Source organism: Adiantum capillus-veneris, chromosome 8 (genome assembly GCF_014529385.1).
Source record: "Adiantum capillus-veneris isolate H3 chromosome 8, ASM1452938v2, whole genome shotgun sequence".
Taxonomy (NCBI): domain Eukaryota; kingdom Viridiplantae; phylum Streptophyta; class Polypodiopsida; order Polypodiales; family Pteridaceae; genus Adiantum; species Adiantum capillus-veneris.
This window is the reverse complement of record NC_140938.1, coordinates 77,601,475-77,613,066: the sequence shown is the minus strand read 5'-3', so window position 1 is coordinate 77,613,066 and position 11,592 is coordinate 77,601,475.

Sequence of the window (11,592 nt, the reverse complement as noted above, 5' to 3'; positions counted from 1 at the left end):
CATATTCTTGTATTCCCATGGATAGACTTGGGTAATCCAAAGATGAAATCCATGGATATACTCTCCCATGGTGAATTTGGAATAGTCAATGGCTGGAGTAATCCAGGTTGCTTCCCTCTATCATACTTGGTCTTTTGGCATACTACACATTTTGAAACATACTCTTGTATGTCCACTTTCATGGTAGGCCAATAGAAATACGTCTCTACTCCTTGGAGAGTAGGTTGAATACCTCTATGCCCTGCATATGGAGGAGCATGGGATTCATACATAACCTTCTCACGAAGGGAATGGGTAACACATAGCCTATTTCCGTGGAGAAGATAACCATCCTGCAAGGTGAATGGTTCCTCTTTCTTCCCCAAAGCAAGGGCTGACATTATGTCTCTAAAGTCAGGGTCAGTAGCATACTCATCTATCATAGAGGATAGATCATTGTGAGTAGCTATAGACACCGCATTAACTTTTGGTCTTCGTGAAAGTGCATCGGCAACTTGATTGTGCTCACTAGCTATGTGAGAAATATGGAAATTAAATTGCGAAAGAAAATTTGCCCACCTTATTTGTTTGTCGGAAAGCTTGGTTTGCGTCATGAAATACTTGAGACTTTGGTGGTCGGTTCGTAGGATAAATGGAGTCCCCAATAGGTAGTGCTTCCATGTGTCTAGGGCATGTAGAACAGCTAAAAGCTCTTTCTCATAAATGCCCAAGACTCGTTCATCACCATTGAGCGTTCGGCTCTCATATGCTATGGCATGCCCTTCTTGAAGCAAAACCGCTCCAAGGCAATCACCACACGCATCACATTGGACCTCAAATGGCTTTGAGAGATCCGGAAGCACGAGGACTGGTTGGGAAGTAAGCTTCTCTTTGATTTTTTCAAAAGCATTTTGCTCCTTAGCAGTCCATACAAACTTAACGTTCTTCTTTGTTAAGTCGTGAAGTGGTCCTGCTACTTGAGAGAATTTTGCTATGAAGAGTCTATAGTATGCACACATACCAATAAAGCTTCTTAGCTCATGTAGATTCCTTGGGTTAGGCCATGATTTTATTACCTCTAACTTTGATGGATCCATACGAATACCATTGTGAGAGATAATATGACCTAGATATTGAATCTCTTGAAGGAAGAATTTCCTTTTCTTTTGGTTGAGAAAAAGTTTGTTTTCCCTCAAGGCTTGAAAAATCACTTGGAGATGTTTCTTATGTTCCTCCAAAGATTTGGAGTAGATGATGATATCATCAAAGAACACTCCAGTGAATTTATGATATGGTCTAAAAATTTTCTCCATGAGACGATTGAAAGTAGCTAGTGCATTAGTCAAGCCAAAAGGCATGACTAGATATTCATAAAGACCAAATGTTGTGCGAAACGTGGTCTTTAGGATATCTTCATCCACTATCCTTATTTGATGATAGCCACTCTTAAGGTCAATCCTACTGAAGTAGATAGAGCCTTGTAGCTTATCAAATAGATCTTCTACCCGAGGCACGGGAAATCTGTTTTTGATAGTGATATGGTTTAGTGCTCGATAGTCCACACACATACGATATGTACCATCTTTCTTTTGCACTAAAAGGACTGGAGAACAAAAGGGAGAGGAACTAGGCCTCACCATCCCTTTGTCTACCAATTCCTGTACTTGCCTCATAATCTCCTCTTGTTAAGCTTGGGAGACTCGATAAGGAGGTTTGTTAGGCGGTGAGCTTCCTGGAAGGAGCTCAATACGATGGTCATCATCCCCTCGTGTTGGAGGTAGGTCCATAGGGATATCATCGATGAAAACATCTTGGAATCCTTTTAGAAAAGTAGACAAGTCTAACTCTTCTTTATTCCTATCATTTTCATTTGATGAAACATTATTAGCTTTTAGAGACTCTTTGACATAAATCATGTACGCAGAAACTGAGCTCTTCATTGATTTATCAAAAGAAAGAGGATTTACAAGTGGAATAGTGCGACCACGCTCACTAGCATCTATATACATGTTCTTTCCCCTGTAGGTGAAGTAAATTCTCCTTTCAGGGAACTTCATGTTGGCAGCCATGCGATCAAACCATGGTGCCCCTAGGATAACATCCTGATGTTGGAGAGGAGAGATGAAGAAATCTTCTTTGTCAACATAGCTTTGGACATGAAGCCTCAACTTCCCAATCAAGGGAGTAACGTAGGCTTGTTGTCCCTTGAAAGCTGCATCTGTTGTTACTATATCTCCCATCTCAAAAGCTTGAATGCCCAACTTGGTGGCCAACTCTATTGATATGAAGTTGAGAGTAGAGCCAGGGTCAAACAAGATGAAGGCATCATGCTCTCTTACCTTTCCCCAAGCATAGGAGAGTGATGATCCTTTGCAATGAGCATCCTCTTTTGGAGCTTTGATGGTGGAAGCTCTAGGAGTTTCATTGCGAGTATTCTTCTTGGGGCAAGAACGATAGCCATGTCCTTGCTCTCCACACTTGAAACACTTATGGTCCTTGCGAAAAGCTTCAAGCTCTTCAGGAGAGAGTTTGTTTTTACCTTTGTAAACTCCCTTCTCCTTGGACCGATTGTTGTTGTTGTTGTTGTTGTTGTTGGAAGTGCCTTGGGAATTATTTTGAGCCCCTTGATGGAAACTGATGCGTGAAGCAACCATGGTGTGGTGGATTACTTCGGTAATAGTACCGGGCCGTTGAGAGTTGATATATTCGGCCATCTCTTCAGGTAATCCCGCAAAGAATTGTTGTCTTTGCTCGGCAGAGTCTATCTTTTGAAAGACACTAGCTTTGAGATGTAAATCCCAAAAATTGTCTACATACTTGTTGATAGACTCATGAGAGAGAAGCTTCAAGCCGCGCCATTCGGTAAGAACTTTATCTTTAGTATCGCTTGGCAGAAATTGCTTCATGATGGAAACTCGTAGAGTTTTCCATGTCTTTGGGGCTTTTCCATTGCCACGAAGGCTAGCCCACCATTGACGAGCTGATTTTTGGAAGTGCATAGCTACATGACGTAGCTTGGAGGACTCTGTGAAGCCCTCGTCCCCAAAGGCCGCATCAAATTGCTGGATGAAGGCCAACACTTTGTCAGTAGCACCAAAGGTGCCATCGTAGGTGAGAAAAGAGATACTCTTTTCTCTCTCCTTGAACTTCTTTAGCTTTTGTGACCTTCGTCATGCAGGAAATGATTTGCGATGTCCTCCACTCTTGTATTCTCTAGGAGAATAGCCATAACTTTCATTGGAAGATGAGGAAGGTGAAGAAGAAGGAGAAGAGGGTGACCTCTTCCTAGCCCTTTTCTTCCTTTGTTTCCTCTCTTGCCTTTCAGAGTGATGAGGAGAAGGACTATGGGTTGCTCTTTTCCTCTTGGGAGGAGTAGGCGATCATCTAGACCTCCTTCTTCGTGGAGCCACATCTTCAGAAGAACTTAGACTTTCATTGCTTTGTTTCTCTTTGGATTCCTCCTCTTGAATGGGAGAGAGTCTTCTTTTGGGGGTCTCTTCAAGAGGGCTCCTAAGCTCTCTCTCCTCTTGGAGAGGAAGGGAAATTCCATAGCCAGGAAGTTGTTGAGTAACTTCGGCTTGCAAAGTAGGGTTGCCCATAGCTTGTTGCAACCTAGTCACAAGATAATTCACAAACATGGGAGCATCATAATTAGCACCTTCATGTGCAAAATCAAAGCTATCAATGTTCATTCTACTCTCTTGATTATTGTCAACCATGCTAACAAAATTTTATGTATGTACTTAGTGTATGCTTTGGCAATTCAAAACCTTAGTTGCCACTCCTCTTAGCCTTTGAAAATTGGCTCTTAAGTATCTACACCCACGGCTCAAAGTGGTTAATTATAGAGAGTAGAGGAGTAGGTCTAACATAGCAGAGTTGCCAAGGGCTAGCTCCTTTCGGACTTCTTGTGGCTCCATAATGGTAAAGCCGTAGGCAAGTCTAAAAAGACTCCATTATTAAGTCCAAAGCTCCCGAGGTGTGCACCATCCCCCACATAGTGGCCTTAACAAAACCGATATTAGATCCCAGTTCCACTTACTCTATTATAATTAACAACATCAACCATTTATAGGCTACTTAAGGACCTCTCTTCTTAAGCAAGAAAAGAGAAACCAAATTCTCTGACACCAATGTAATGGAATTTGCCTTAATATGTGAGAGTAGCTGAATTTAATGAGAGTACTTTCAGGAAATGATTTTGTGAGCATAGCGGGTTGACATAATTGAAGATAGCAACATAATCATAGCAACTAGTTAACTTGGCATAGATAATACTTTTGCAAGAGAGAGAGTTTAGAGAACATGACAACAGTTGAGGACCGGATTTATGTGGAGCCGGTCCCCCCTCCAATAGGCATTTGTATTATGATTTCTCCCATTAAGAGAGACTTGTTACAATACATTCTTTGTGTTCCTTGTGACCTAGGTGATTCCATGAATATGGAAGGCTTCATGCATCACAAACATAACATAAACTTGAAGAAAGCTTTAACTATCCCAAGCCTAAGTCCCAAGACCTCAAACACCTTCGAAGGTGGAGAGAGCTAGAAGGGAATGAGGGTAGGGAAGAGGAAGAAGAAACATTTCGTAGGAGAAAGAATTAGTTCCTCACTTATCATACTCTTGTTGCTAGCATACATAATAGCATAGTAATGAAGAAGAAGGAGATGGCAAGCTTAAGCATTGAAGCATGGCTCTTGGTTGGATTTGCACTCCATATCCAAGGGTGCTGGTGTAGGCTCTCAACCTCTACCTGCTTGGAGAAGGAGAGGGAGCTCTTGCACTTTGCATAGTACACAATGAGAGTGTTTGTGAGTGTGTGTGGGTGAGTATACCCCCTAAGCACCCCCCTAGCTTGCTTGGGTCGACCCCCCCTTGTAGCTCATGCTTGAAGCTCATTGGACCCCTCCAGGCCTAGCCAATCACAAGCAGGAGCCATTACAAGCAACATGGGTAGCCTTGGGACAAGTGTCCCCCTTTCCCCTTTGAGAGAGAGGACTTGATAAATGCAAAAACAATTAGATCATTCAAGTAATTTATCATTGGACCCCTTTGAAGCCTAGCCAATAGGCTTCAAGCAACACATGAAGGTAACATGGGTAGGGACCTGACATGTGTCCTTGCTGCCTCTTCAAGCTGGGGCTTCCCTTGTGAGTGTGAGTGTCGGTTCTCTCTCTAATCCCTAGGAAAAGGGCTCGCCCCCCCTCTTGTAGGGATGCTTTTGACTTTAGGAGCTCAAGCACCTTAGTCATCAAGCATGACAAAGCACTTGGACTAGGGGGTGTTCCCACAAGCATCTCAGGCAAGCATCTCAAGGCACCTCAAGCACCTTAATCGTGTAGCAAGTCAAGCACCTCAAGCATGGAGTAATTCAAGCACCTTAATCAAACACCTCAAGCAGGTCAAGCACCTCGAGCTTGGGTCGGGTTCCCACCTCAAGCTCAGCCCTATTTTACCTAAGGTCAAAGGACTTTTACACACATTATTGGAGGTCTTCAATGAAGATAACCCTAAGGTCTTATGCTCCATTGGTTAGCCTTGCTCTTTGATAGACCATCTCCCTTTTGGGCCCCTTTACCATTGGCTCCGTGTTGAGATAGATCTATAAGCACATATCTATATCTTAACACTTGTTCCCGTTTATTTTCCCACATTAAGTGATCAATTTAATATGAGAAAATCATTTGGATTGGTTAGATATTAGATTTTATGACAATACTTATGTCAGTAATGTTTCTAATTACATTATACTTATGTCAGTAATGTCATAAGGGCCTCACTTAGTTTGATGGAAACTCTAATGGTGACATTTTTCCACATGTGTTTGGGAGAAATCATTGCATGACTAGACATGTCTTTCATGGTCAATGATCTAGTGCTATTATTGAAGAAATTGAATATGATGTAGAATATGGCCTGAAATTGCGTATGAAGCTTTAACATGTATGTAGCTCATGTTACACTTATTTCAGTCAAATGATGTTCTTCGTGTGCATAAAAAATTTAAAGACTTTTATGAGGGAAAGATTGGTTATAGTTATAAGTGAAAAAGGGCAATACCTTTTATAAGTTTTCCTTTGGAATGAATATAGTAAAGCTAAAGAAATAACATATTCAAAGTGATTTGTGAAATTTGCATATAACAACTTAGAGATTATATTTGAAAACCATTTCCCACGGTGGATAACAATAAAACTACTCGAAATTTTTTTTTCTTATTTTACAAAAAGAGTGGGTTATTCCTAGCTTTAGTATACTAGTATATCAAGCATTCAAGATGTTTTAATTAAAAGAAAAGGGCTTCATAAATCTCTCAATTTTTTTCACATTTTACTAATGAGTATTTTCCTTGATAATACATATTATACATAAGTAAAAAAATTACTACCTACAGTTCTGAGTGTTTTTATACAAAGATTTTTCTTGTCAATATCTTGGATGTATTTTTTGAATGCTGTTTCAATTGGTTTCAGGCTTTAAATTTCCTTGTTTAATTGAACATATTCTTTTGCAGATTTACTAATTCAATTACTTTTAGACAAGGTTCATGTTGTTTCTAAATCTAGGGTGAGAGACCAAAACTAAACTACGTTATTGTACTGGAAATCCTATTCAACATTCACAAAAAGAAACTTCAGATATTTTTTCCTTATTAGTGTAAAGAAATCTTTTGAAAATTCAAACAAATTTACTATGACAACTATCATCTCCATTTTTTGGCCAAGAAAGCTTTATGGGAGTGGTAGAGAAAACATGCAAAGCCTCTTTGCACCTCTCACCATCCAATCGTCATCATCACATTAACATGGATTGTTGACATTTCAAGACATTAAAAAAAGAAAATCACACTATATAGTTGTAAAAGTTGATTGGTTATTGACATTTCAAGTCTTTTTTTTAAAAAAAAACTCATTAGGGCTTGCTTTCATGTGCATCTCTCTTTCTCTCTCTCCATTAACATGTCAAATGTGCTCTAATAATCACTCAATTTATTACAATGAAAGTTATTGCCTTCTTTAGGCCATCGTGAAATCTTCACCTTGTTTCCATTAGCTAGGAGAAAGGTTTTTGTTGAGCATTACTCCCATAATTTTTTTGTACCCGATGTGGATGCAAGTGTAACTAGGTATCTATAATTCATAGTCAAGATTCAACGGTTTATATTATCACATGTGCATTATGAAATAAAGATGTTATGGAAGAGGCCAATATCAATCATTGTATAGGTTGCCCACAATATCTCCACTTGAGAGAGAGAGAGAGAGAGAGAGAGAGAGAGATGAAAATGACATGAAAACATACGAATTCCTAAAGGCTCTAAGACACAAAAAAGATACATGACACCAAAAGGTTATAATTAATGGAATGCTTTGTTTTTTAGCTTCTTTTTTTAGCAATATGAGAACCCCGTATGAGAACTCCCTCTTGTTGTGATATGTAGAACCTATATATCACAATTTGTAAAATCTTTTAGTTGTGATTTTTTCACCAATAAAAAGGATTTTTTTTTTCAACACCCTTCTATATGTGAGAATGTGAGAAAAACACAAAATTTGAATTCCTACAATTAAACCCACGTGATAGACAATCTTTGATTATGATACAACGCTTGTCCATGAGTGCCATCCTAGTCACTTGACCACATTCAAACCAATGACTTGGGTCATATTGGACGAATGCAACTCAACCAACCAAGCTAGCTTGGAACAAGGTGGAGCCTCGTGGAAACATTCTAAATAAGTAAGGGACCTAATTATAAACTAAAAATCATGCTCCACATGCAAAGGAATGTCCAAGAAGTACCAAATTATATATAAAGTATTAAAAACAATGATATCTCCAGCTTCCCTTCCGTAGTCACCAAGGCTTCAAAAAACTAATTTAGGCATTATTTCAAGCTTTAAACCTAACTCCCAAGGGTCCATTTATATTTGGATTTTTGTCAACACTTTTCTTTAATTTTGTATGGCTGGTCCTACAATAATGGCAAGCCTGGTCAATAGTATTAGAGTGAGCCAACAAGCTGTCTATGTGATGTAGTCATAAGTGTTGGTACACTTAACTCACAACTAAATAACACATAGCATTAAATGGGGGAGGGGGGTGTGTGTTTGTGTGTGTAAGGGGATCGAGGGCAGAGAAGTGTGCGCACATAAATTGAGGAGATTACATCCGTAGATGTACATTTAAAAACTAAACCTGACCACAGACTGAATTCCAACAACGCCTATGTTTTAATAATAAAACCCAGTTTTAATAATAAAACCCAATAGAAACGGGTCATGATAACAACATGTGCGCGCGGGTGAGATGGTTAGCTCATGCGTTTCAATCTGGACGACGAGGCCTTGGGTTCAAATCGCATCGATATCCCGCTCATTTTTTCACATTGACCTGTCCCCATTTTCCCTCGAATTCCCGCGCATCTGGGTTTAATCCGCCTCGGACTTCCAACATTCACGTCCGAGCCGTCAATCCCCTTACCCCCCCTCTTTACTACGTTAGTATAGTAATTGTTTCAACAAAACTACGCTGTCGTAAAGCCACGTGGGCAGCGCTAAAAAAAAAACGCAACGCTAAAACGCAACGCCGTCAAAAGCTACCCCATCAGATAAGAAACGCACGCAGTTCGCAGGTTCGCTCGTCACCGAATTGAAGCAGCAAGCGCTCGTCAAATAAAGACACAGGTTCTCTCTCTCTCTCTCTCTCTCTCTCTCTCTCTCTCTCTCTCTCTCTCTCTCTCTCTCTCTCTCTCTCTGATCATGGCATCTGTCACAGCACAGAGCACAGCTGTAGTTCGCACACCTGGTACTCCCTTGCATCCTTGCTGAAAGTTACATCTTCAAAAGCTCTTGCATCCTTGGGCGGGCCCTTTTTTCCACTCGTTGTCAACAAGGGATAGTAGTTTTTCAGACCCAAAGTGTCTGGATACTCGTATCTCAGATTATTTTATTGGAATATGTAAAAGAAGTATGCAAGGCATGATCGTGTAAGCGAGCTTGGACTTAATTAGCCTCACCTTGTTCCTCTCTGTGTGGATGGTCGCACTTCAAGAATACGTACAAGGACCTCGAGGCCCATGGCATACACAAATGGCGTTAGTAGTCCGGGGCTAGTCACAGTGCACACGTGGAAAGGTCACATCGTTTGGTGATTTCTTTTCTAGTTCCTCACAAGAATTGACCTTTAGCTCTAAACACAAAGGTCCGAGCCTATCATCAAACTCTAGTGCCAAGCCTGCAAGGCCATGGCTCTATTCATGTAGGTATACAGATGCTCTAAACACAAAGGTCCAGGCCTATCATCAAACTCTAGTGCCAAGCCTCCAAGGCCATAGTTATGTTCATGTAGGTATTGATAGACAAGTGCTATTTGCCTAAAGGTCTAGTCCCACAATTATAAGTAGAATACACATAGCTTGTAAAGGTCACATCGTTCAGTAATTTCTTTTGACCTTCATCTGCAGTAAAGCCTCTACGCCTTCCCAGCGTAGCAATCATAACAGCTTCGTGTGCATGTCCATCTTCAACTACCTTACTTAGCTCGTTTCTGTAGGCGAAACTACTTTGGGACTAACTCCACCGTGTTTCACTGCAAGCAGATCAAGAGAATCTTGGACACATCACCTCTACAGTGCAATAGCGACATATTCTAGCATGCGGTGAGTAAGAAGTGCCACATTTAAATCTTGAACACCAAGGACACAGTAATAAGCAACACACTGAAAATTGAATGCTGTCGTGGGAATGGCACGTTCCCTCGTATTATAAAAATTGGGGAGGACTGTGCAAACTCCCCCGTGTAGGGACACCAGCACGTTTTCTTTTTTTTCTATAACATAAGAAGTAAAGAACACATACAAGTAATGAGATTACTCTCAGAACCTTCAACATTGTGCTATTGCTTTTCTAATGCTTTGTACTTATTCTTTGCAAGGGACATTCAGGAAATCAGCTGCTGCCTCTTCCCAGACCGAAACCCCACAACAGCACAATCCAGCACCAGGTACATGGTTGTTTCAAACGCTTGAATTGTTCGTTGCTTAGACGTGACTAGTAAGTAAATATCACCAGGTTCTCATCGCATTGAATCATTAAGATTGAGTCCTACTTAGGCCTTCAATGAACCATCACCGAAAGCATAGGATACACCTCAGCAGATCGAAAGCGAGACATCGCACTTCAATCAAGAAGAAGGCTAGATTTCTACCATGCTCACAATCATGGATTGATATCGTCAATTTAGTATACCGATGGAGTTCAGACGTTGCAACGATATTCATACCTTTAAGCATATGCTTTGTTTGTGGTGTTGTTTTCATCCAAAGAAGTGCCTCCTTCGATTGTACTTGAGCTCCAGACGAGACATCTATTGCAATGTTTGCTAGCAGTCTACTGGTATCCAGCTTAAAGGCTACACAAATAGGAACGCAATGGGTGAAGTGCTCCACTTGTGAGAACTCAAGCGCACGGCGCAGATATTGTGTGCCCTTACTTCAAGACTACACAAGAAGAATACTGAACGGAAATCAGCTTCACATACAGCTAGTGAGCGTCATTGACATATCTGTCAATGTCATCTTAACAGTGACAACGATTGCACGAGGTACACTAGACAGACCTTCAATATTAGATAACCCTCTGCTATCATGGAGTAAAGAGCATAGAACAACCTTCACAGAGCAAGATCTAGCTACATCACACGTGGTAGACACACTTGCATTCAATCTTGAGAACAACTTCGTACTACAGAAGTACATGTCGATGGTTGAACGGCCGAATAAGAAGCTTGGCCTCTGCATAAATACTAAGTCAAGAGAGTGTGAGCAAGATCATTCAACAACAACAAGACACTGCACCGTTTGCACTGATGGCGCAGCTTGACACAAGTTTGATGTTCGGTATCATTGAAAACATCGTTGAACCAGCTAGGAGAAGAGCATTCACCCCTAGCGATACTTATGAATTTGCTTCTCTGCAGCTCTGTGGCCGTCAACAATTGCTTGAGAGAACAATTACTTTCAAGCCCAACGGCATGCCTGCCACATCAAGCTTTGTGAACGACATCACAATAGAGACATCAGTGTTTCCATTCCTATTTCCTTTTGGGAAAGGCCAGTATGATGGTAAAATCAACTTCAGTATATATGTAAAGATACGTGCATCGACTCTGTTCTCCGTTTACACCCTGTACAAGCCATACCTGCTCATAATGTACCAACTAAAGCAGGCACTTATGTTGGCTAACAATACACACACGAGCTTGTTGCAGAGGGACATTGATAACTACAAGGGGGCCAACCATACAACAACTGACGAAGATACTGTGAGACATGTGCTTCGGTACAGCACCCCTTCCAGCATGCCAGGTTCCTGCTCATGGCACCGCAAGAACCTAAAAGACTTGATAGCAATGGTGGACGAATGGGGAATGCCTGATTTCTTCTTGACTTTCACTGCCGATGAGGTCACAGATACAAGATGGCCTGAGATTGACACGATCGAGCTAATTGCACATCAGTTGAACGCCTCCTTCACTTGGACAGATTGCCCAGTCGAATGCGTCCTCACCTTCCACTCTAAGTTCCAACTGCTTATGTCCAAATATATA